Below are 27,075 nucleotides of genomic sequence, written 5' to 3'. Positions count from 1 at the left end.
CTCGTGTGAATTGCCTCAGAGTCTCTCTGTTTTGTTTTTTTAAAAAAAATGAAAGAGAAGGCATGCCTCTAGCTTGCAAGGCTGTGGAGACATAACTGGAAGCATGTGTGTAGCAATCGGCCCCTCCCCTCCCCACTCCACCCCACAAATAGTGAACCGGAAATGGACCCTGTCCTGACTGACAGGCAGTGACCTCTGGGGATCAGCCACTCAGCACAGGGTGACCGGGACCTAGAGGGCCTGGTGGCAGGAAGTGTAGGGGGTTTTTGTTTGCAGAAGGAGCCAGGAAGGTGATGAGAGAAGATGGGGAGCAGGCTTTGTGAGCACCAGCAATGAAGTCTTGCTGCCCCATGGCCAACAGCCAGCCTGGAGACTGCTCTCATGGAAGGACATTGCAGATCCTTGAGAGACAGGACTGCAGGAAGCTTGAATTCTCTCCTGGAGTTTGGGGTGAGTTCATGGAGAAAGGAAGCCAAGGACTTTTTGGCTTCGGAAAGACTTAGGCAGGGAATAGTGTGATAGCTAGCCTGCATTAGATTATTTACTTTCCTTTTGTGCATTATAAATCCTTACACCTGGTCTATTGTGTCTTATTTTGTAACATAACCTTCTAAGAAACTCTAGCCTGAGCCCTTTCTTTCCAACCATGGGGCTGTAGAAGTCTCTGTACCCTGCAAAGGTGCTTTTAAAGGTCCCTTGCAACTGGGGGGGGGGGCTTTTTGAATTATCTTTTCAACTGGGTAACCACAAGTTTTAAAGTGTGCCACTCTAAATACCAGCTGGAGTGTTCTTTGGAAGTAATCTTATAAAGTACTGAGTATTTCTTCTTACCCGTAACTTAAAGCTGAGAGAGCCTCAGAGTGAAGTGGTCTGTAGTATTTTGAATAAAGTTTTTCTCTTTTTGTTTGTTTTATTTCACCTGCCTCTGAGTGGATTTTTAACTCAGGAAAAAAGGGTTTTACTCTGATGCAAACATGCCTCAATGTTAATTGTTAAGCAACCTACCAAGTTTGCTCTTCACGTGTAGACTGCACGTGGAGATTTTCTGTATTTTTCCATTGGTAAACGAAGGAGAGTTTCCCTGGAATTTTGCCCACACCATGGAGGGGGTTAAACTCTGTTAAAAGTGGGTGTGGTGGCAGCGATTACCAAAAAATGGTTAAGTTTTAAAGGAATAGCCTTTGTTGTGCAAACATGGAGGGAATTAATCAGCATTTCTCTTGCCCCCACGTGGACTTGCTTTGGGTTAAAGGCTGGGCTTAAATCTGCTATTCGCTACAATGTATATTCCAGGGGATCCCAGTCTGTGGTCCTCCAGATGTTGCTGAACTACAACTCCTATAATCCCCAGCCACAATAAATTAAGAGTTGTAGTTCAGCAACATCTGGAGGACCACAGGTCGGGAATCCTTGGTGTATACTAATAGCTCATTAAACAGATGGGTGATAGGCAAGGCCTTCAGTAGCCAGAGGATAAAGCACTGTCATCTACAAAGCCATCTGTTCCTTCCCTTTCCCCAGCCCTTTCTGCCTGCCCCTTGCTATAGACTGTCCTACTCAAGCCATAAAATAAAGTATGGGCTTCACCACCATATGAATGCCAAGGATTAGACCCAAAATGGAATGGTAATGCCTTGGCATTGGCATCTCTTGCTAAAGATGGGCAATAGTATTTCCTGATACATTCCAACTTACAACTAAAATCAGTATTTTGAAATAGACCATACTTTTTAAATTTATACTATAATAGGTTTAGATTAGTTTTGTTAGAGATTACTTTGGCTTTACCATTGGTATATGTCTTCTAGGAGGTTTCCCAGCTCAAGGTCTGTCCTACTTCAGCAGGACAGAGACCATCCTGGGCATGGAACATCCAAGAACAGGTAGTGGATGCACTACAGGGATAAGCAGCTGGTAGCACATCTTATTGTTACATATTACATTTTGCATCCCTCCCTTTTTCTGAAGAGTTCAGGGCAGTGTATATGTTTCTCATCCTGGTTCATCCTCACAACAAGCCTGTAAGGTAAGTTCAGCTGAGAGCTAATGACTGTCCCATGGTTATCTACTGAGGGCGGGGTGAGGATTTTTGGTCTCCCTGCTCCTAGGAGTTTCCCTGCTCCTAGCTCAAATTAGAACATGATAGAGAAAAATGGGCAGCAGGGTAACAGGAGTTTGGAGCTAATGGTAGCTCTGTGGGAACTTCTGTTGGGTTAAGAACCCCTTCCGTGACTGGCGTGATTCCAATCCTGGTGGGGCTGCTATTTAACATTAGGAAGGGGAAAGGAAGCTGTAATGATGCATTTTGCATCACATCTGGTTTGGACCTAAGTCAGGAACTGTAGAACATGCTGGGATAGCTTGACCATGACAGAACCCTGAGTATTAGGACTCCATAGAAAACACACACGCAACTGCAGTGAGGCTTATAACAGACTCATGAGAATTGGCAGTGGTGAAGTTTCCTCAGGAAAGAGAGAGAGAGAAAATGTAAATTGAAGTTTAAAAATATCTAGTGTGTATTGCAAGCTCCATCTGTAAAATGGAGAGACCAGATGCTATGTCTCCAGCCTCCAAGTCTTGAATCTACACACAAAAAGTGCCCTTGCTTATAAATGTTTAGAGAAAACAGTTGCAATGTTCTCTTCCAGCCAGGATCCATTTTGTATCATCAGGGTGCTTGACTCAGAAAAAGAAATGTTGCCAGTATTGTGTGTGGGACCCCAGGCAAGTTTAGGTTTGGTGTATTTGCATTGTAAAACTTTACTTACTTACATACAAAAACTTCTCTCATGGGATATAAAGAATGTGAAGTCTTTCCTTTAAGGAGATCTATAATAAATCACCACCATGCCCGTAATCTCAAATTTCTAGTTATTTCCATCATTAAATAACTATATTAAAATGCATCCTACTACTGGCCCCATTTCTTGTTCAAGTGACCCTGCTAGATATGGTCCTATATTAGTGCAACCCCCAAAAGATTAGCTGCAACAGTCCAGAGACTCAGTGACATGTACTGAGAAGAGAAGATCTAGGTTTAAATAATATATGCTCAGTCATGAACTTGTTAGGCAACCTTAGAAAAGTTCTCCATGCCCCCCACAAAATATATCCCCTTGACTATTCTCTTCCTCTGTTATCTCTCCCCCTGTCAAAATTTTGGTACTTGCTGCAGGAACCTACATTCTTTCATTTCTAAAAGCACTGTGTATGTGGATGCTCAAAATAACAATAATGATATTGTTGGCCTTTTTCACAGGATTGTTGTAAAGAGAGATGACTCAAGGACACAACACACTTTCCATAGTGAAAGAATTACAGAAATATTAAATATTAAATGTAAGGGTATGCTTATTGCAATCAGACAACGTTAGTTGACATCTGATCAGTCTCCTGTTGATGCTAAAAATCCGCCAAGGCTGCCACACAGACTCAAAGGCAGTCCTGATGATGATGTACTGACAGAGCTGCTGCAAAATACTATACGGTACTTCCAGGCAGCAGCATAATGCTCCTTTCCATTGTTTCCAATGGAAACACTTTGGAAACCCAGACAATGGAAACACAATGGAAACTCAGACAAGTGCTGCCTAGAAGCATGGAAAGGCTTTCCACAGCAGCCCAGTCGCTACAGCACCGAGGCAGCCTTTGAAAGCAGGTGCTTAGTGTCGATAAGAAACTGTGCAGAATGTCAGCCACCATTTTTATGCCCACTTAATTTCTTTCCATTACAAGAATATATAAAAGAGCAGGCTTCCTAGAGGCTTAGGGAGCAGCGGTGGGATTGAAGTGCATCTGTTTTGTCAAATATCATTCCTGGTAGTAGTAAAGTGGGTGGCTAGTGTGTAGATAGAGGCACTAGTCAGCAAAAGGGGGAAGAAACAAGGCAAGAGTGGGTCTCGGCAAATGATAAGGCTCCCTACCCTAGGTATGCAGGAACAGCACCTCACCCCTTCCTCTGTGCCCTCGGACAGCGAAAAGACTTCAAGCGGCAAGAGTAAGGAGCAGGAAACGGTCCATGGATCACCTAGAGCAGTCAAGGGTGTGACATAGGAGGAAAGGAGATGGGAATAGCCACAGCAGCATAATGAAAACTGGGAATTGGTGGGAAGGATATGTTACCCCAGAGAAATACCATGTGTCAGATGAGTGGAAGCAACCCCTAATGCGACTCTCTTTCTTATTCTTTTATGTAAGCTGCCCTGAGGATTCTTCTGGATCAAAAGGCAAGATAGGGATGAAATGAAATGAAATAAATAACATGTTACTTGCAACCACATATTATTATTATTTCTTCTTTACACAGTCAGACAGGTGTTATTGACTAGTTTGTTTTATCCAGACATCGAGTCCTTCCCAAGGACCTGGGATGGCTGAATTTTATTAACAATATTGTTGTTATTATAGATATTGTCACAAAATATAGGCTGTTCCCAGTAAAGTTGCTTTTTGTAGTTGCCTGATGGTGATTTCTGTGGCCCCTATGGTGTTGAGGTGCTCTTCAAGGTGTTTTGGAATTGCACCTAGGGCACCAATTATCACTGGGATTATTTTGGTCTTCTTCTGCCACAGCCTTTCAATTTCAATTTGTAGATCTTTGTATTTTGTTTTTTCCCCCTATTTTTCTTCTTCTATTCTGCTAGCCCCTGGTATTGCTATGTTGATTATTTTGACTTGTTTTTCTTTCTTCTGGACTACAGTTGTATCTGGTGTATTGTGTGGTAGATGTTTCTCTGTTTGTTGGAAGTCCCATAATATTTTTGCATCTTCATTTTCTACAACCTTTTCAGTTTTATGGTCCCACCAATTTTTGGCTACAGGTAGCTTGTATTTTTTGCAGATGTTTCAGTGTATCATGGTGATGATCATCATCTGACTTGCTAGAGTTATCTAAGCTAGGGATGGGCAGTAGCTCAGTGGTAAGAGCCATACTTTGTGCACAGCCAGTGTAGATAACAATGACCTAGATGGATTCAGTAAAATGCAGCTTTATATAAGAAGCCAGTCCTGATTTCACAGGCATAGAGACCCAGTGCTTCCTTCTGCTCTCTTAATTTGCTGCACAGTGTCAGAGGGATGCTCTTCCATTCTGCACAGGGCTAATCTGTATCAGGCATAGAGCGATTTGCATCTCTACAAGGGGTTGGACTAGATGATCTTTAAGACCCTTGCAGAAAATTTGATTTGGTCATGCAAGCTGTTCTTTCTGGCTCCAAGTAAACCAGGTCAATGCAGATGCGAAAAGCTTTTAATTGCCATTGGCACCAATGAGACTTTCTCTGTGGGTGGCTCCCGGGCTAGTGAAACACAGCATTGTTTGTGACCCTAACTGCATGGCAGCTGGGCAGGCAGGGGGTTAGGCACCTGCGGTCCTGGTTTTCAGCCTCCTCCTGTTGCTATGATATAAAAAAGGAAGAGACATCCCTGGGATGCATGCTGAAAGGTCCATTCTGCCCCTTCGTCCAGTACCACAACATCTTAATCTCATTCGGCCATCCCTCCTCAATATGATTTTGGTGGGTTGCCTGTGGATTATGCCTCTTTTGGCAGACTGTCGTTTGCAGCAAACCAACTCAGTAATGAAGCCTGTTCACGTTTCCTGGGATTCCTTTCCCCCATTCCTCCTCTCAATTAGCACTTTCTAGAGAAGAATGCAAATGATTTTCCTAACTGATGTGGTGGATGGGGGAAGGAAAGGGGGAAGGAAAGGGGGAAGGAATGGAGGGTAGCCGGGCAGGGTGGGCATTGTGGGGGGTGGGAGAGAGACCTGCCTGTGCCTCCTGCTTACTGACTAGTTGTTATTTGCTGCACAGCCCATAAAGCTCTTTAACAGCGATGACAAGCAAGCGTTGACTGAGAATTAATAACCTTTTAACTCTGCTCCATTAATGAGTGAGGTTATGGCAAATTCTAGTCCCTTTAAGTCACATTACAGCTGTATTCATCGGTCATTAACCAAATGGGCTCAGAGTTGCCTTGTGAGTAGCAGCTTGTCCAGGAGTGTGTGTTCACTCTGTGTGGGGGTGGGAAATGGGGAAGAATGCTTCATTTGGGGACAATTAGGTGACATCTAGTGGCAATACGCTGCCCTCAATGTGTCAGAGAGGCAGCTGATGAGGCCTACAGGCTTGTCAGAAGATTGCAATGACAGGAATCTCCTACATGCTGAGCACAATCAACTAGGCTCCAGAAACAACATTGTCTATCCCTTCTCATCAAGACCTTCCCTCTTGCAAATGATTTGACTTGATAAAACAAGCTCCTCAAATGGTGTAACACAGCTTGGCTCTAATAATGGGATTAGCAATGTTCTGTTCTCCCTACCACAGCCATCTGAGGAAAGAATAAAAGACCTGAATCCCTCTGGTGTGCCAGGCCAAACTACATGTGATGTGATCAGATCTTCCAGTGCCTTTTTATGTTCTTAAAGCAGATGAAGGCGGGGGGGGGGGGCGATTTGGATAGGGCCATGGTGTTGGAGGAGGAGTCTAACCCTTTCTTCTGATTTCCAGATACCACTGCTCCCTCAAAACAACAACAACAACAAACCTGCTTTCAGCCTTAAATGAGCACATACACGAAAGTGCTCATATACAGGTATTCGTTCTAACTGTTATGTATGCCATTTTTGACTGAAACTGAAATGCTGAAAGGTTCCTATATGTGTCTCCTCATAAACAGGCCCAAGTGTACAAAGCATCCCAGAGCAACTTGGCACACTAATATGTTTTCATGAGTATGAACCTTTCCCACCTTATGATTTTCATGGCAGAAGTGATTGCAGGAAAACTCCGTGACCTAACATTGTGACATGGTTTGAATGGTGGGATTCTCCAGTGTGGTAAAAAATGGTAAAAACCCAGTTTCGAATAAAACTCCTTGAGAACTTCAATTAGCCTTCAAACACACACACACACACACACACACACACACACACACACACACACACACAATGATTGTTCCATAACAGCTTGCATGAGTAAAGGAGACATTGTGATGCTTTAAAGTTGCCTTATTGCAGAAGTTATCACACCTTGAGGCGGGTCTTATGATCCATGAGACCCGCTTTGGCCGGGTTTGACCCGCTTTGACCCTCCCTGCAGGCTGGATTGGCTGCCCACACGACTGCCAGCTCTGTGACGGAGCCGGTGGGGGCTGGGGAGTTCAGGGGCTGCGCCATGTACATTGATGGGTCTGCATAAAACAACAACGCCTTGGTTTTGAGTGTGGAGAAACAGTGGACCGGGTCTCACGAGCAGTGAGACCCGGTTTAGGGTGCTGAGTGGGAAGAGCGGGCTAAGCCCGCTCTCCCCGCTCATGAGCGGGCAGGGAGCCCTGGGCGAGCACGCAGGGCATACTGGGGAGACCCTTGAGCTGGGAGGCTGCTTTTAAGCCTCCCGGCCGGGGCTCTACTCATGAGTAGGCGCAGCACGAATGTGCGGCACGGCTACTCACGATCACAAAAAGCAGGTTTGCAGGAGCGCTCGCTCCGCAAACCTGCTTTTTGCAAGGGGTTCTCGAGCGGGTTAGCCGCTCCAGAACCATCGGGCTCGGCTGCAAGCCCGGTGGTCTAGCCTCTGCTAGCCCGATTTTTGTTGGTCATGAGAATAGCCCCAGTGTGTTTTGTTTATGAGATCTGTGTGGTACAGTAGGAGGAATGTTGGTCTGCTTGTGGGTAGCTTCACCTGTTACAGTGAACCACTGGTTTGGCCAAGCTGCCATTACCTCAAGTGTGTATGAGAGCCCTACTTCCAGTGTTGGGAAGGACATGCCAAGTCTGAGTGTGTCATGAGAAACTGCCAATATTGGCATAGTCTACTCGTAGTGCTGAACTGTCCCTCAAATCTAGATTATTCATGTTGAGTTCAGCAACACAGGGTAGAAGATGCTGAGACTTTTGGGTTCACATATATGCCCAATCTTGGCATGTCCTTCCTGACACCAGAAATAGGGCTGATCCTGAACCGGCATTTCACCATGATATGTGAAGCTGCCCTGTAGGAGATCCAGGGTCATATCCCTACCCAGCTGTGAAGTTTCCTACATGGTCAGCCTTGGGCTGTCACTAGCTCTACCTCACATGTTTATTACGAGGATCAGATGAACTGAGGACAAACTGCAAACTGATCAGCATCCTTGAGACAGAGTAGAAAAGCAACACAAATCATTAAATGACGTATAATAAAAATGGACTTAATCAAATCAAAGCTCCTTCGTACATCGAATTAAAGCCCTGTCATTGTCTTCTTCCCTACTTTGAATTTGTTCTGTATACTGGAGGATTGTGCCATGGGCTTCTGTTTTGATCATCCAGAGGACCTCATTACCAGCTGGTCTCTCCACTGGCCCTTAACAGCATCCCTGGTCTCTAGTGTAATGCCTGACTGATGTATGGCAATACAGTAGCCTTGAGAGACAATGAATAATATTCCTATTATTCTTGGGCATGTTCCGTAGATGGGATTCTTTTTTAATTATTAGCTGAAATCTCCATGCAGAAGAGTTTGGATCAGACAAAGGCAACGGTTTGGCTCATTATCCTTTAATTATGGAAGTGAGTAGTTTGGGTGAAAACAAGGAACCCAAAAATGCATTGAGATTATATTCCAGTTCATTAAACAGCCTCACGTTTCCTTATAGTAGCTGGAAGTCAGGCGAGAAGCTTATCCATTTACTCCGCCTGACTGCGACATAGGGTGTCTTTAGACCCTAGTTGCTTATTAGCTGTTAATATGTGTTATTCCTGCATTTACTTTGCTGCTGAAGGACAGTATCAGAGAGGTTTGTTATATATATTTAAAGTATGTTGTTTGGTGTTATGGTATCAATTTTATAAGAACATGATGTTGTGTTTTCTAGATTTCCACAATGAAAAATTAGCTGCATCCAACTGTATATTGCAGCTACCTTGCCTTTGTCATTACTCTTTCTATCTTCTGTGCCTGAGATCTAATGTTTCAGTTGTTTCTGGTATCACCTTCAGTCAGCCGTATAATCATGTATATTATTTTTCTCCTCTTGTCTTGCCTGCAGGCTGCTTTTACTAGCAGCCCAATGTGAAAAACTGTATCTGGAATGAACATACAAAGATAACTCCACATTTAAACAATGTTGATGACTTCCTTTTCAGCATCTGTTTACATCTGGAGGTTTTGAAACCAGATTTTTCATTCCCATTTGAAGTAGTAAAGTTTTGATTCTTGTAAGTTGTGCTGGAAAATTCAGAAACTTTGTTTCAATTTGGCTTGAGCATCAAAGAGAAAACATTAGGTCAGGATTATTATTAACCATCATCACCACCAGAAAATAATAAAAACAGCAGTGATTATTTTATAAGAATTAGAGGATAAGTTCCTGCCCCAAGGGGCTTACAGTTGAGATATGGAAACAAGGGAGACAGCAGAGGAAGGGGAAGGAAATGGAGGAAGAGGTAAGCTGGGGAGAGTATGCAACTATTTCAGTTACATGTATGGGAAGCTTGTAACAGGAAGGGATGTGACTGGGGAATTGTGCCAAAGGTTCAATAGAAAAGGTGGGTTTTAAGGAAGGATTTGAAGAAAGAAAGAGCAGAGGCATCCCACAGTTGTTTTGGGAGGCAAGGGGGAAAGCACAGAGACATATGAGGGAGCAGAAAGGCTTTCAGACAATTAAGGGTTGAGGAGCCAAGAAGCTGCACAAATCAGTTAGTCCCATGTACCCATTTAGTTTTTAGAGCTGTGTTTCCCTGTGCTTCATCACAGGGGAAACTGTTTTTTAAACTGAGAAAAGTTTCAAAAGCAGTATTTCCAGGCTTGGAGATTGCACGTAATGCTCAGGAGCTGCACCACAATGTGCTTAGTTGCTTAATTGGCAGTGGACTGGTCGCCCCTAGATTTGGGCTGCCAAGTAACACAAATTGCAAAGGGGATTAGCTTCACACCCCCTCTCCCTATGTGGGGGCCTGATAAGCAGACTCCAGAACTAGCTATTGTGAGTTATCGGGCATCCGAAGTCATTTTGGACTTAGGATGAACTCTAAAACTCCCCTCATCCTCTTGCAAGAGAGATAACACCTGTTGCAAATGAAGCAATTAGGCCTGAAAGGGAAAGCAGATAAAGACAAGTACAGCAGCAACCTCCCTCACAATAGGGATGAGTCAGTGATGTAACTTTGAAAAGGTGCACATCAAAACTTTTGATAGAATAATTGGGAGAGTCACTCCCAGCACAGGACACACTTTTGACGTACTTGCATACCCTAGTTTTCATTACAACCAGCCTTGCATACAGTAGGCGATTCACACACCGTCCTACTCAGGAAGTATGATCAGACACAATGCATTCCCCAAAAGCCTGTCTGGACTCCCTATTCAGCAGAGCATGACAACAGCAAAGTGCCCCCAAGACACATTTTGGGATAACCCCCTGACTCGGTGTGCTCCCTCATGTATTATACACTTGGGACTCCACTGCAACAAGAACTCCAGCATACCATCTTGTTGTGCCCCTCTCTGCTGAGGCCACCTGAGCTGGATTGGTCCGTATACCAATCCAGCCGGCTTACCTAGCAGGCAGCGCAGGAAGAAGCCATTCTCGTGGGCATCCCTCCACACTAATTCCTACAACTCTCCTGCTTTCCACTTTGCCTCTAGTCTCCAGCTGCCTGAGTTGGATCTTCGTGAGGGCAGGTGATATAGCCTCTTGCCCAGTTCTTTCAGAGCTGAATCTATCCCTCGCTCTAATTTCTGAAACCTTCCCCCCCACCCCATCTTAAAGTAACTCTATCTAGCCTGCCTGGGAATTTACACATAATTTAGAATTTTAAGCTAAACGTGCCTTACAATAGTCTGTTTTTAAACATATTTGTATTACTTAAATGCTAGGACTGCCTAGTAACCTAGTCTTATTCCTTTTATTTGTTTTTCTTACAATAAGCTCCTTTTGTTAATTAGAACCTCTCTCTCAAGCCGATTTTCTTGCATTCAGGTGCTTGCACAAATTAAAACTGCTTGGAACTGTCTCACCATTTTTGAGCTAAATTTACCACAGTCTGGTAAACTGGGGGTGTCGAACTGGGGGTGTCGACCAATGACCTCCGAGGCAGTTCCATCAACAGGAAATAATGTCCCAAACCCCAATGATGGCATAGAAGCTCATTGGATAACCCAACTAAAGCCTTTGGCGCAATACTGTAGTCCCCATTCACTGTAACTCGAAGTCCCTGTAACTGAAACAGTTACATATTCTTCCCATTTACTCTGACCTCCTCTTCTCTCCCTTTCTCTGTTGTCCCCCTTTGTCAAAGGGCAGGGATACACACCCACTCACACACAGAGGCTCTATACACGACCTGTGTATATACACGATCTGTGAACTGGGCTCTGTGGGGAGAGCGGGCTTAGCCTGCTCTCCCTGCAGATGAGCAGGGAGCTTGCCCTGGGCAGCCAGATCGGCCGCCCACACGAATATGGGCTCCGTCATGGAGCCGGTAGGGGCAGCGGGGATCAGGGTCTGCCCAGCCCCCGGAAGTCCCAAGATGCCCCGCATGAGTCCAGGAGGCTTGCTGTAACCTCCCGGTCGGGGGGGGGGGTCTCCTCATGAGTCGCCATGGTGCAGAGCATCTCACGACCTCATTTAATGAGGGGGGGGATTACTTAGTGGGGTTTGCTGCCGGGAGGTGTGTGGCTCCTGTTGCAACACATGACAGCAGGAAAGCGGGCTGGGCTCCCTTAGCCCACTTTCCTGTAGTCGTGAGAATAGCCTCACACTCTATTTCAGTGTTATCCTTTAATGAAAATGTGGGATTTATTGAAAGTTCAAATTAGTCACATGTTTTCTCTTTACAGGAAATATTTCCTTTTGTCAGAAACAAGAACCCAGGTGGCAGTCTCTTTCTTGAGAGATCTGTATGTTCACTTCATAAAATGTGAGAAATTCCAGGCTAAAAATAAAAGATGACTTCTTTGTTGGAACAATAAAAGTTATGTGTAACTGAGCGTCTGTTGTCAACAAAGCATTGTGCCTGCATTTGAATGCTTTTCAATGAATGGCTGCAAGGTGCCCCCTTGTGCCTCAGCAGAAAGGACCAAAGTGATGCTGGATGGCTCAGCACTGATCATGCCATCTTGCTTCTAGGCAGTCCCTGCATGCCTGATCACTTATGCGACCATATGGGCCCATTTGTCACAAGGGTGTTAGTGTAAGTTGATGTACAATGGGCCCAGGGATAAAACAACAGGTTGTCTGTCTTAATGGAGGTTTAGGCTGGGTCTGTACTACAACTCCCCTCCTGCAGCCAAAATCTAGAGTAGTTTCTCTTGTCCTCCAAACTGACCAGGCACCACTCCACTTTCACATGGTAGAGGGGCTCTGACTCCTGCAGTCCTCCTGTGCTACCAATGGTTAATATAAGAACATAAGAAAAGGCCTGCTGGATCGGACCCAAGGACCATCTAGTCCAGCATCCTGCCTCACACAGTGACCCACTAGATGCCTCAGGAAGCCCACAGGCAAGAGCTGAGGGCATGCCCTCTCTTCTACTGTTGCTCCCCTGCAATTGGTATTTAAAGGCAACTTGCCTCTGAGGCTGGAGGTAGCCTATAGCCCTCCGACTAGTAGCCATTGATAGACCTCTCTTAAAGCCATCCAGGCTGTTGGCTGTCACCACTTCTTGAGGCATCTTGTGGCAGGCACCACATCTTGTGGCTCACCAGCATCAGTTGCAAACCCATGCAATCAACTGTGCCATTAGCTCTTCTCTGATGACTTTCTATCCTTTGGGGACTTTCCCTTGTAGCTTTCACTAGCTGGCTCCTTGGAGCTTGGATATGTGGTTTGGTATACCTTTAACCAGAAAGCGTTTTGAGCCTACCCCAGTCCATATCAAAGCTTCAAATCCTTTATTACAGTCCTTGACCGGATGTAATATAACATAGTGATAATATTACACTGAATGTTATATAACAGTAGGAAATATGAATCATATATCTAACAGTGTAATATTTTATAACAGTATAACAATACAGAACTTACATCTCAGAAATAACGATAGAATAAAGTATAATCAGTTGAAAGACTGTGCACAGAAACCAATTAAATCCAGTAATTTATCATTACTCAGCTCACCCAATTATAGATTGGAGGAGTCCTTTGTTAGATCACGAAGCACTGTGCTAGCCATAGTGCAAAATTTTGCCACTGAATAAGTTAGCACTGGTTGTTTACCTGCTGATAAAAAAGACACATAAAATTCTTCTGGACAACTTGGCAACTGTGAGAGAAATGGGTTAATTAGCTTGCTGTGAAGTTGGTTGTAGAAATTGCAGTATAGCAACACATGTCCTACTGTCTCTACCCTTCCTGCACCACAGGGGCAGACACGTTAGTTGTATGGCACTTTATGAAACCTGCCCTCCAGAAGTGCTGATGGAAGCACACTAAATCTGGCCATAGAGAACAGTCTCCAATGTTTAGATACTTCTAGTGTAAAGAAATAATCAGTTGCACACAAATGGTGAGTCAATCTCCATGACTTAATCTGTTCAGAGACTAGCCCAAGATCTTGTTGATGTTCTACACTGTTTCAATATATTTCAGGCCCCTTCATAGCCTGAAGGCATCAAGATTTCAGGTGAAAGACTGTAAGTTACAAGCTTTCCCCTCAAAGATCATTTCCATGATGACTGAAAACTATCTATCAACGTTAGAGGAGCCAGTCCTTTCGGGGCGAGGTGGGGGATAATTTTCATCCAGTAACTAAGGCCACAAGCCCAGGCACAAGATTCCATTGTCTGGCTAGTCCATATCTGCCCCAAGAAGATGACAGCTCTGATGGCTATGCTATTAATGAGCAGTCCACAGCTGGTTGCAGCTGTGGTTCCCAGCTTTATCCTTTATGTGGACTACTGTGTTATTATTGTCAAAAGCTTTTGTGGACAACCACATAAGCAAGATATTTTAAATATGTTTAACAGCCTATAGCTGGTGAGAGTCAAACTTTAAATATCAAGGGGTGTTTAAAATGCAGCTATTTCTAATAATTTATTATGCTCACTCACAAACACATTGGACTTATCACAGTACATTTACCTGCATTAGGCCTACCAGTGGGAAAAAGCTAATAGTTACCTAATGGCAAGACTGAAAATGGAGGCAATTTCCCCCAATCCCCCCCTTCCCTCAGCCCAATCCCCCCATCTGCTCCTGAGGGTTGGGGGACCCCACCACCCAAGCAGGATGGCATGTTGTATAGGGAGGCTGCATAAGAGGCACATGGGATGATGAGCTTGATCTTTTCCCCCTATGGACCACCTGCAGTACCCTTGGGGGCCACCAGTGGTCTGTGGACTACAGGTTGGGGAGCACTGATGTAGGGTTTGAAACTGGGGGACCTGGGTTCTAGGATTAATTGCAGAAAAGTCCAAGGGTTGTACTGTCCACAGCACCATGCATGTGGGTTGATTTGTCAGAAGTGGTTATTTTTCCATGATTCTTCCTTTAGCAACTGCTTCTCAAGACTGTGAAAATAAAGAGCCTCACAGAACACCTGTCAGCTCCAGGCATAGGAAGAAAACACTGATGGAAGCATTTGACCTTGGGTAAAAAAATATTTTGGGGGGGCTCTTTAAAGTTTTCAAACAATGTCAGCTTGTCACTTCTCACAGACTTTCTAATTCTTTCCAGCTGTAAATCAATCATCCCATTAACTCTTCTCTCATGGTCTCCCACCAAGTTATCTGGGGATTGGCTGATGCTCACTGAACCATTTTTGGCAGAACCCGGAGAATAACGTGTCCCTTGTACATGGGCCGTGATGTCATGAGCACTTACTTACCGCTTTCAACAAGACCCCTTCACAAAGGAGCCCCTTCTTTGCTTGCTGCAATTATCCAGCTATTAAAGTGTATTACGTTAGCCTTCTTATATTTTAAGAGTGATATCACCACTTGCTTTAATGTCCAGTTGGTGGGCCAATTTGCATTCACTTCCTTTGACGCTGTGTTTGCTGACTGGATCTTTGGCTTATGTGGTTGAGGATAAAGCAGCTATTGAAATGCAAAGGGAGGGGGAGTGCAGCTATAGCTGAGCTCATAAATGACTATGGCCATATATTGTGTTATGAATATATTACTTGAAACAGCTCCTACACAAACACAGCCACTTACTAGCAATGTTTTTCTCTCGATCACCTCTTCAAGCCTTGCCTCTTTTCTTGCTTTCCTTGACCTGTTCTCTGACTTCTAATGACAAGAATTGATTGTTTCCTGCCTTTTGTCCAAAAGCTCAGGGCAGTGTACATGGAAACAGATATTTCATTTTTATCATCATAGAATCCCAGTAAGGTAGGTTAGACTGAGAGATGTTGATTTGCCCAAGGCCTAGAGACCTTGAGAGATGGGTTCCTGTCTTTGACAAAAGTAAGTATCTATTTAGAAATGGTATAGAAAGAGAAATACAGTAAGAGAAGGTAATTTGCCCTAATCAGCTAGAGAGCTTCATATCCAAATTAAGATTTGAATTTAGGATTCCAGAGTCTCAACACACCAAGTTGGTTCTATTCCTGCATCTTGTCACAGGGGCAGGAAGAAACACAAAAGCATAATCAAAACATGGGAGCAATGTGGTGTGGAATGATCTCGTTAGATGCCAATCTGGCTTGATAATATAAGGAACAAACGAGAGCAGTATTTGGACAAGGTCATTCAACATCAGAAACTGCTTGTCTGATGCAGATCAGGAAGCCTGATGTGCAGGAGAGACCTGTGTCTGAAGTCTAAGCCACATTACAATCTTCTCAGTTGGCCCTCCTTAGTCCCTGGTGCATGGTGCCTGGTGCCTAGGCCCATAGGAGGGCCTTCTCTGTGGCCACCCCTCTTCTTTGGAATACCCTTTCCCCCCAGATTCATTCAGCCCCCTCCTTAGAGGCATAAATACCTTTTTCACCAGGCTTTTGCCCTTTAATTTTTTAAAAAATTATTGCTATTGTTATTGTTCACCTCCTAGAGTCTTTGGAGGATGCAGTATACAAGAATTTTTTAATAAATAAATACATGGCTTAGACTTAGTGCGGAAAAGGCTGATGAATACCATTGCCAGCTACATATTTGCAAGTCATCAGCTTTTGAATAATAATTCTGAATGTTCAAAATGCTTCACATATGTAAGTTATCCTTATAAAAATAATACAATAGAGGCAGTAATGGTGGCCAAACTCCCCACTTCTCAGTTCTAGCACTGATCCAAATAGCATCTCCCATTTTCTCCGCCATGTCTTTTCATATCTGAAATGCACCTCCTATTTCCTCTTGTATTCAAAAGGCACCTACCATTTTTGTCATGGTATTCTGAACAATGGAAAGCTAATTCTGATAAAAGAATAGATAGATCAGTATTATGATCTACCTATTGCAGACTTGGGCCAAGAGATAGTGACTTGTCTAAAGAGAGCTTGTGACAGAGGCAATTATCTGGGGGCTTCACAACTTTTTTAAACACCTTTTATAAAATAACTATAATGTAGTGGGAAACACTTAGTAAAAAGCACTCACACAATAACACAAATGATCTGAAGATCTTGATTGGTGTACATATTAGGACTGGTTCATACATGTGTTATCCGCCATCACTTGATGATGACTGCCCTATCAAGTGGTTTTGACTTGCACACGTGGAAAACTAATTGGAGACCAACCACCCTAGATCAAACTTTAAGCACAATGCTTGTCAATGCAGTCAGTTCAACCAAATGCTAAGAAGTCAAGAGGTGTACACACAAATGGAGAATCAGCTTTTAATATTTTGGACAATGTCCCAATGTGCTCAGTCAAACTGAGAAATGCAATCCCTTGAAAGGAAAATTAGGAAGGTGTATCTTATTTTACCTCTGTATGAGATTTGAATATAATCAAACTTTTTATGTGGAATGAGATAGAGTTTGGCAAATTGCTTCTGTATGCTTTCATATTACTTGAAGTCATCAGGAATGCAGTTGTACCCTGGAGGAAGTTGACAAATGCCCAGGTGGCTCCCCAGGTAAATATGACCCCTCCTGACCCTTACAGTTTGCATTTAATTCCCATATTCTGCAGTACATTAACCACAACCTCTTTGGAATTTTTGACCTGAGGGTATACAGCATCTATTATTACTTTTCCATGCCGCCTCTGAGCTGCTCTGGTCAGATCCAGTGGAAAGGTTTTTCATTAGTCACTTTCTATTCTAAATGGTGCATTTAAATGCTGGAAAATGCCAGAAAATCTAGCCAAAGTACAGCTTTAATTGTTTGGTTGCAAATGGGAGCCAACATTCATCTGAATGCCCACTTAAGAATCTGAGTATAAAGTAGAATTGATTGCTACCAAAGGGACGCCCTACAGAGCAGAGCCTCAAGCTGACCCATTTCTTGATCCAAATTACTGAGCCACTTTATAGTTCCTAGACAGAAAAAAGAGACCTTCTGCCAAGCTCTCATCAAAGGACTTTATTAACAAAATCTAGCTCAGTTGTACATCCTATCATGTGGTCCACAAATTCAACTTCTAGGTGTCTCCTCTCAAGGGATATACAGGGACTGAAGAACTGATACTAGAAGAAAGAGTAACATAATGACTAAGAGAACAGAATTGCCTCTATATCACCGACACTTTGATTTGAGGTAGAGATGTGCCCTTAGATTTGAATTTAAGAGTAGTGAAAAGTTAATGTGAGTATTCTGTGGGCATTTTGTAGGTAAATAGCTCTTCTAACCAGTCTTCCCCATATATAGAGCCTAGGTTTTGGATGCTGCTGCTATTTTTTGTTTGAACTATTATTATTACTAATTATTTATATACTGCGTTTCTGCAACAAATAAGTTCTCAAAGTAGTTTAAATTAAAAAATTCTAAGAAAACAGTCCCTGTTCCCAAAAGACACACACACCCAGCAAGAGAGAGCTACTGGAGACACAGTCAGTATGCTGGACAGAAAAGAGACAGTTGCTCTCCTGCTTCCAAGAGAGCCACCACTTTAAAAAGATGCTTCTTGCCCAGTTAGTAAGGGTATTAGCAGTTAAAAATGAAGCAGTTGTCATTGATATATTATTATATCGTGGTTTAAACTGGTGGACTTTGAACAGGTTCAAATCTCTGTTCAGCCATTAAGTTGGCTGGGTGGCATTGAACTAATCACTTCTCAGCTTGACCTGCTTTACAGGGCTGTTGGGAGAAGAAATAGGGCACCATTTATACTTTCCTGAGCTCTTTGGAAGAAAGTTGGGACAGGGATAGAAACCTTCTTCATAGTAGAATATTGTAATTGTGATAGGGGCTTATGTTTGGGTCATTTAGTGTTGTGATCATTATGTTTTGATCATTCATATTTTGATCATTTAGTTTAGTTTTGATCATTTATTTTACAAGCTAGCCTTGTCCACTGGTCCTTCACAGAACTTCTTGTCTCTAGTGATAGTGGCAGAAACACATAGAGAGAAACAAACACAAAGCAAGGGAAGAGACCTCTGGGGAATCTCAAAATGCTCCATTCTGAAAGAGGATTATTCATTCATTCATTCGATTTCTATACCGCCCTTCCAAAAATGGCTAAGGGTGGTTTACACAAAGATATAACAAACAAATAAGATGGAACCCTGTCCCTGAAGGTCTCACAGTCTAAAAAGAAACATAAGATAGACACCAGCAACAGTCACTGGAGGTACTGTGCTGGGGGTGGACAGGGCCAGTTACTCTCCCCCTGCTAAATAAAGAGAATCACCACATTAAAAGGTGCCTCTTTGCCAAGTTAGCAGGGGATTATCCAGGATTTGAGGACATTCACCCACTTTATCCTAAGGGGCCTGCTTAGAGCTAATAACACCCGATTTCCCTAGCATCTTTAAGGAACAGGAACAGTTCACTAATGGAGACAAGCCAAAATGTGGTGCTCACAGGGCAAAGAGAATTTTTACTGTGGGTTCCTTTGTGTACTGCTGCTCAACTCAAGCTGTTCAAGAGTTGTGGACAAAATGCTGTTAATGTTTGAACAATAAAGCCACTAATCAAAAGCTTAGTGGAAAAGCCTTAAGAAAAGCATTCCAGGAGAACATCGCTTGCTTTTGACAAAGTAAAGAGTTAGCAAGTTCAACACAGAGCATCAAGAGACACTGGTCCAGGGACATTGTTTATAATCTGCCTTGGTAGTGATGACTTGCCGGAGAGTAGGGATGTGCAGAATGTTTCAGTGGCAAAACATTTTGATTCAAAATGGGCTGTTTCAAGTGTTTCAAGCTCAAAACAGAACAGCCTTTAAATAAAGGGCCTGTTTTGAGCTTGAAGCAGAACAACCCTGTTTCGATCAAAACGTTTTGACATTTTGAGTGCCATTTTGGAGGCCTGTTTTGCCCTTGGTGATTGGTTTTCTGGCACTGGCTTCCGATTGGTACATGAACTCCTTGCTTCTTGGTTGGGTTGTTATCATACAAATTAAGTGTTGTCATGGGCAACTGTGCCCCATTGGCTGGGGGAAGGGAGGAGGGAGAGGCTAATACATCAGGATGGAATTACAAATTCAAAATGTATTCAAAGGTACTGGGAGGCAGAGAGAGCCCTTAAACTGTGCCTCTCTTGAAAAGGATACATCAGGAGGAGAGAAGGAAGGCATCAAGGAAGGTTTCAACAATGTGGTGTTTTAATTTTCCCATTGTTCCCTATGGCCGAAACGTTTCGAGTTTGTTCCATCGAAACAACCTTTCAGACTGGTTTTGGACTGAACATTTTGGCCATTTGTGTTTTATTCCAAGCTTGAAACAGAATGAAAAATCTGTTTCATGCACATCCCTACCAGAGATGCATGGAGGAATTTGCATGTCACTTTGCAGATAAAGTCGCTTGCATCTGTGCTGATTTGGACTCCAGGGTTTGGGCAGTTCCAGCAGATGTGCCTCTGGTACCATCTGGCCCTATTGTGTTCAATTCTTTTCAGTTAGTGCAGCCTGAGGATGTGGACAAAATCCTAGGCAGTCTGTGGGCAACACTGTGCGCTCTGGACTCTTGCCCTTCATGGCTAATAAAATTTGCCAGGGAGGTTACAGGCAGATGGTTGGAGGCTTTAATCAGTGCATCATTAAGGGAGGACAAGATACCACCATGCCTCAAGGAGGTGGTGGTAAGACCTCTATTTAAAAAGCCCTCCCTTGATTCCTCTAACCTGTACATCATTTCTTATTGCTGGGACTATATTGAAACATTTGATGGGTTGATGAATTGATTGTTAGTGGTTTTTTTTATACCACCTTTCATTAAAGCAATCTCAAGGTGGTTTACCAAACACTCAAAAACAATACAAAACTATTAAACTAAACTGTTAAAACAATACAAATATTAAATTGGAATATAAAAATATAGATCTAATTACAAGTTTAAAAACATACACAATAAGACCATATCACACAGAGCAGCAGCAACAAAAACAACATTCATATAAAAGTCTGACTAAAAATCTCAATGATCTCACTTGCTTTCTAAAACTTGTGATGGAGACTGAGGAACAGATGCCGACTGGGAGACCATTCCAAAGTCCGGGGGCAAAAACTGAGAAGGCCCTGTTCTGTGTGTACGACAGCCTCCTTCATTGGTCGGCACAAGGAGCAGAGCCTCCCCACCCCCACCCCCGCTGATGACTTTGTCAGGTGGGCAGAAACCCTTGGAAGCAGGTGGTCCCACAGATATCCAAAGCCCAAACTGTTAGGGGCTTTAAAGGTCAGCACCTTGAATTGGACCCGGAGACAAATTGGCAGCCAATGTAGCTCTTTCCAAATGGGTATAATATGATTCCAGCAGACAGCTCTGGATAAAATCCTAGCTGCCACATTTTGAACTAGCTGCAGTTTCCAAATATTCACATAGAGCACATTACAGTAATCTAGCCCTGTCATGACTAAGGCATGGGTAACTGTGGCCAGATCTGCCTTCTTGAGAAAGCGGCACAGCTGGCACACTAACTGAAGCTGTGCAAAGGCTCCCCTGGCCCCTGCCTCCACTTGAGCATCCAAAAACAGAGCTGGGCCCAACAATATCCCCAAGTTGTGCACTTGCTCTTTCAAGGGGAGTTTACTGCTAACCTATCCAGAACCAGTCGAATCCTCTCATCCTGACTGATGCTCCTACTGACCAACAGCACCTCTGTCTTGCCCAGTTTCATTCTCAGTTTATTAGCCCACATCCAACCCATTACTGCCTCCAGCCCCTGATTTAGGACATCCACTGCCTCCTTAGGATTGGGTAATAAGGAGAGATAGAGCTGAGTGTCATCTTCATATTGCTGACGACTCAGTCCAAGTCCCCAGATGACCTCTCCCAGTGGTTGCATGTAGGTGTTAAACAACATGGAGGACAAAATGGAACACTACAGGACCCATAGGCCAATGGCCAAGGAGCTGAACAATGGTTCTCCAGCACCACCTTCTGGTCCCTCCCCACAAGAAAGAACCAAAGCCACTCCAAAGCAGTACCTCCAACCTCTATAGTCGAGAGGCGGTCCAGAAGGATACCATAGTTGATAGTATTGAATGCTACTGAGAGGTCCAGCAGAACCAACATGGATGCACTCCCCCTGTCTAGCTCCCAGCATAAGTCATCCACTAGAGCAACCAAGGCAGTTTCATTCCCCTACCCAGGATGGAAGCCAGATTGGAAGCAGTCTAGTTCCCAGGTAAACCTTGATCTTTACCAAGGAAGGATGAAAACAGCAGCTGTCCCACCTCGGTGCTCCACTTATCCATGTCCCTCTGCAGTTGGGACACCACCAGTTGCAGAGGGACATTCTATCACCTTGCCCCAAACGGGAAGGTTAGAAACAGGTCTGTAGTTGTGACTATTGCAGAATTCCTGGAAAAGACAACAATTTCTACGGAAGAACCTACACCATTCCCAGGACTCCAGGGGGATTTAACAAAATAAAGGAGAAGTCTTTTAAAAAGGAGGAAAAAGAGAGTTCACAATTCATGGAAGGTGGTTAATTATGAGTTTTGCAAAAACTAATTTATTTTTTAAAAGCTACTGTTTGAAAGTATTGCACTAAGGAATGTATGCACACACACATATACATCTATTTAAAGAATTTAAAGAAACATACATAGTGAGCCAATTCTCACGACCAGCCCTACCTGGGTAGGACAGGGCTAGACAATGTAGGGCTGGTTGTCTGGGGCCCTAGGATCGCTCCTGATCCTGCCATTCCTTCCCTGGATAGCTCTGTTCATGACCCAGGTTTAAAGTGGGATAGGCTGAATTGTAAGCACCTCCTACCACATTCACTGGTCATGTGGGGTGCCGTGCTACTGGCAGCCATCTTTATGCAGGGTGGGGTGAGAAGTGGTCATAGGAACATAGGAAGCTGCCATATACTGAGTCAGACCATTGGTCTATCTAGCTCAGTATTGTCTACATAGACTGGCAGTGGCTTCTCCAAGGTTGCAGGCAGGAATCTCTCTCAGCCCTAACTTGGAGAAGCCAGGGAGGGAACTTGGAACCTTCTGCTCTTCCCAGAGTGGCTCCACCCCCAGAGGGGAATATCTTACAGTGCTCACATGTGGTCTCCCATTCAAATGCAACCAGAGCAGACCCTGCTTAGCTAGGGGGACAAATCATGTTTGCTACTGCAAGACCAGATCTCCTCTCTGGTCAGTCAGCATGGAGCTTGCATTGTGAGATACTCAGCAGTCCCGGCTTGCCCCCCGCCCGCGCCTCTGGTTTACCATAGCATCTAGAACTACATAGCATCAAGTCTCCCAGGACTGAGCTGTCAAATGGGTGGTGTCAAGGACTAGATGGTGTTTCTCTGGGCTATATAAGGATGGCTGGAGAGCATCTTCTTGCAAGTCATTCAGGCCAAAGTGGAATCCCACTAAACAGCTCATTGTCCAAACAGCCAACCTCTGAAGAGAAGAACCATGCTGTACTTAGGTCTTCAATGTGCAAAACGTAACCCCAAGATTCACAATAGTGCAACTGGGTTAAGTAATCCAGCCTTTCACAGGGATCCCTAGACTGCTGGGATATTGATTCCTGAATGCTTCTCTTTGTAAGACAATAGAAAACAGAGCTCCTCGGTGCTCCATGACCTGTGGTCCTTCTGCATGGCAAGGATAGCTGCACAGCTACTGTTTCCTTACAGAAACCTGGAAAAAGCTAATGGACGCCAGAAGTGGATGGCTTGGCTTCACATTTCTGTGTATTTTTTCTATCTTCTTGATTCTTTCAATCTGCAATACGTTGAATAAATTGAATTTTTTTAAAAAAATCCACCCCCACAGTTGTGCTGAACCAATTGTTTTCTCTCCCTCTTCCCCACCCAAATAGGAGAAGATACAAAACCCAAATACATTTTCTGTCTTAGTGAAGTGACTTTCCTCTCCTGCTCCTCCTCCTCCTCATATCTAGGAGGGTTCCCTATAAAGTCCCATAATAAATACCAAAACTTAATTTAGGTAAAGGTAATTTAGTGCTCAGGTATAGTATGTTAAATAGAGCACAATTCATTAAAGCCAGCGCCCCCAGGATTTGTGTAAAGAGTCTAATCTGATGATCTAATACCAAGGTCAGTCATATTATTAACCCCAATGATCTAACCAAGTCAACCATGGCCTACACTGTAAAAAAAAAAAATGTTTAAAACACCTCATTATGGCTGGATTACATAGTATAAATTGCATGCTACAGATTAGGACACCAGAGAAATTCTTGAAAATTCCCATTGATTTGGATTGTGGTGGCTGTTCTCCTTTCCCAAGCAGTGTTCCCTCTAACAGGGATTCCTAGATATTGACAACAACTCCCAGAACCCCCAAGCAAAAGCCATGGTAGCTGGGGATTCTGAGAGTTGTAGTCAACAACATCTGGGAATCCCTGTTAGAGGGAACAGTGATCCCAACACTGTGAGGAATTGTGGCCATGATCTCAAGAAATATTGGCATTTTGCTAGGTTGATCGGATCGTGGAGTGACTCATGTTAGACCTGAACCTAATATGGAGAGGTAATTATCAGGAAAATTCTCCCAGGTTTGAATTTATCGACAGCTTGAATACATATTCTTAAAATTTGTATTTTTCATCATCCACAAATATGTATACTGCTGGATTAAGATTTGAACAAAAAGACACAAGGTGGATAAGTATTGAAACTGGCAAGTTGATGATCAACATTTTTAAAGCAGCCCTCAAAGCCAAATGTCCAAAAGTCAGATTTTAATTCTGAAATTCTGTCAAGTTTCAAATTGGTGAAAAATTTTGTTTCAACACAGTTGTATTCTCGGCTCTGCAGAAACTTTCAGAAGCAGGGTGGGATAGTGATAAGCTTTGTATTTGAATACTGGTGGACAAGAATCAATGGTTTACTATTTTAATACTGGCAGAGGAGAATCAATGGTTTACTGATTGTCGGGTACCAGAGAGGAGTCTCAGGCTGCAGCTCCAATCAGTCAGGGTCAAAAGCTTTACCTTCTGCAACACGAGCACTCTATTGCAAGCCTTGTAGGCTGAGTTCTAAGTGAGGGCGCCATTTTGCATGCAGTCCTAGTCTCCCTGACCATCCTGCCAGCTGAACTTCAAAGGCCAGTCCTGGTCCACCAAGTCCTATAAAGCCCTAGCCCTAAGCCTTGCTTCTGAACAACTAATCCCTGATATTGGGCAAAGAGGTACCTCTCAAGTGATGGTTCTCTTACAGTTAGCAAGGGGAAAGCAACTGTCTCTATTCGGTCTAGCATGGTGTCTTTTTCAGTGGCTGTTGCTGGTATTTCCTTTGTGTCTGTGTCTGGTTAGATTGCAAATTCCTTTGGGACAGGCCAGGGACTTTGGAAAAACTTTCTCAGCTCTCTCTCTCTTCCCCACCCCCCATGCACACATGCACGCTTGCACGCATGCACACACACAGACCTCTGATTTAAGAACACTGCCTAAGATCCTGCTCCCTTTCCCTGAATGCTGCCTTGAATGTTGACTCCTGCCTGGCTTCAGCTACTCTCTAAGGCAGTGTAGAAGACGAAGTCAGGTTCACTACACTTTGATTCCCTACATTCTTAAGGATCATGTATGAGCAAACTAGAAGGGTGTGTGTGTGATCACAGGGCTGATTCTCAAAATTAAGCTAGGAGGCAAACAGCCCAGGTTTGGAGGCTCATGAAAACTCACACAACTGCCTCCAGCCCAGCCTGCTCAATACTGGGTAGTCCAACTTTTGTACCTTGCTCTTTACCAAAGGATGAAAACAGCAGCTGTCCTACCTTGGTGCCCCACTCATGTAGGAGCATTTGCCATTCCTAACAGTCCCCCAAAACTAGCAGCTATGTTTGTAAAAGAGCACTGTGGCAAGAGGGGCTGCCATCTGTGAATGTGCTGCTCTGCAAGGCATGCTCTATGATCCTTTCCTAGCAATGGCTTAAGTAGGGTTGGGCCCACCTTTGGCCCCTTCATGGCCAATCAGAGCATAGAGTTGTTCTCGTGACCATTTTCTGTGTGGTAGGGAAGAGCCGGGGGAAGGCATGGCACACCTACCTCCTTCCAATGATCCTTGCCACTCTGGGGTTGCTCGCAAGGCATGCCCACACGATCAGCATGATAGCAATCCTGGAGTGGTGAGCGGAAAGCCAGCTGCAGCCTCCCACATCCCACAATGCACTTTGTGAGGAGAGTGGTGCATTGGGGGATTTCTTCTGCCAGACTCTATGGAAGCTTGGGCTGCTGGCAACCTGAGCCTCCACAAAATTGGGTGGTCAGGGAGGAGGCTGCGTCCACCCTCCTGCCTCACTTTTAGCTCAGGTACAAAACTTGGGCTAGCTGGTTGAGGAGAACTGGGATCAGAACTGATCCCAGCAGTTCCCATGACTAGCCCTACCCAGGTAAGGCTGGTCATGAAAATGACTTCTATGACTTATGCTGTAATGGGTATTTCCAGTCTCCAGCCAACATAATGTTTGCTGGGATACATGTTTCGATCCTCAGAGGACCCAGATCTTGATTCAGAAACTCAGACCACCTAGCTGTTTGCTCACACATAATTAAACATTGGAAACATGCACAGCTCCTGAAGCTGGGTAGGACTCAGTTTTTGGTTGTGTGAATTGCCTTACTTTCTTAAGGCCTGCCTGATGTCCTGTCCTGAAATCAGGAAGTCACAGGGCAAGGCAAAGCAATCAGGATTGCAGCACCATGGATAGCTCCCAGTGAGCACCTTCCTCTGACAAAGGCCAGAGGTGGACTGAGGTCTTCAGGCTCAAACTACCCCTGCTCACAGATTCCACTTCCTGCTCTCTGGAGAGCAGGGAGATTTAAAGGGGCAGCCCTCTGGCTTGGAATCTAGCATGCCTCCCCTTCTTCATTAATCCCTCTGGCCCACTGTCAGTGCTGTTGGGGTGTGGAAGAGGCTGGTTCATTGGATGTGGTTGCAATCAAGTTCAGTATGTACTAGTTCTAGGGTCTCCACTTCCAAGGTCTCTCAGCTGGCAGGCTCAGGCTCCAGCTTGGTGTCAGAGCTTGATGCTGAGACTGAGCCTGGGACTGGCTTCTCCAGCCTGACCTATCCCCCCTGCCTCTCCAGAGGGTTAGACCCAATGCTGCTGCTCAGGGCTGGGGTGATGACACCTATTGCTGCCTTGGATCCTGACTCCTGCCTCTCTGGCCCCTTGGGTCATTTTTGCTGCTCTGAAACATGGACTACATACCTGCTTCTGGCCAATTTGGGCTGGCAGTCAACCTTCCTGGAGCCTGACATCAAGAGGATATATGACACTAATCCACGACGTGTCAGAGGACTATTTGTCCTATAACCCAATCTTGCTCAATAAGCTCTCCAGCCATTTTGTCTCACATGCCTAATGTGGCAGTCAGTGTGATGCTGACATTGGGAACATTCTCATCAGGTGAAACTGTGCTTTTCTATAAGAACAGTCAATTGTTTTATTGTATTTATCTGGAAGAAAACTCAGCAGGTTGCGGGGTGGGGTGGGGTGGGGAGAGAGCCTGTGAAAGCACAGCAATGGAAAACATGCCAAGCCAGGCATAAATAGGTTTTACAGCACATCATAGCTGCTTTTTCTCCCAGTGTGAAAATAGTAAATAAATAGATG

At 44.2% G+C, this 27,075-nt stretch overlaps 1 long non-coding RNA gene across 5 annotated transcripts in view; it reads right to left on the bottom strand.

Moving 5' to 3' along the window:
* The window catches only part of LOC128341610 (uncharacterized), a 135,411-nt gene that overhangs the window by 22,995 nt on the left and 85,341 nt on the right, over window positions 1-27,075 (bottom strand). The window contains exon 3 of one of the 5 annotated variants that reach the window (XR_008314489.1): window positions 13,108-13,209. The exons of the other annotated variants lie outside the window; for them this stretch is intronic. This is a non-coding gene — a long non-coding RNA (uncharacterized LOC128341610). The remainder of the gene's footprint in view (window positions 1-13,107; window positions 13,210-27,075) is intronic. 5 annotated transcript variants of the gene reach the window in all.

The sequence above is a fragment of the Hemicordylus capensis genome, chromosome 2 (genome assembly GCF_027244095.1).
Source record: "Hemicordylus capensis ecotype Gifberg chromosome 2, rHemCap1.1.pri, whole genome shotgun sequence".
Taxonomy (NCBI): Eukaryota; Metazoa; Chordata; class Lepidosauria; order Squamata; family Cordylidae; genus Hemicordylus; species Hemicordylus capensis.
Note: the sequence above shows the minus strand (reverse complement) of the source record. Positions and strands in the feature narration are given on the sequence as shown.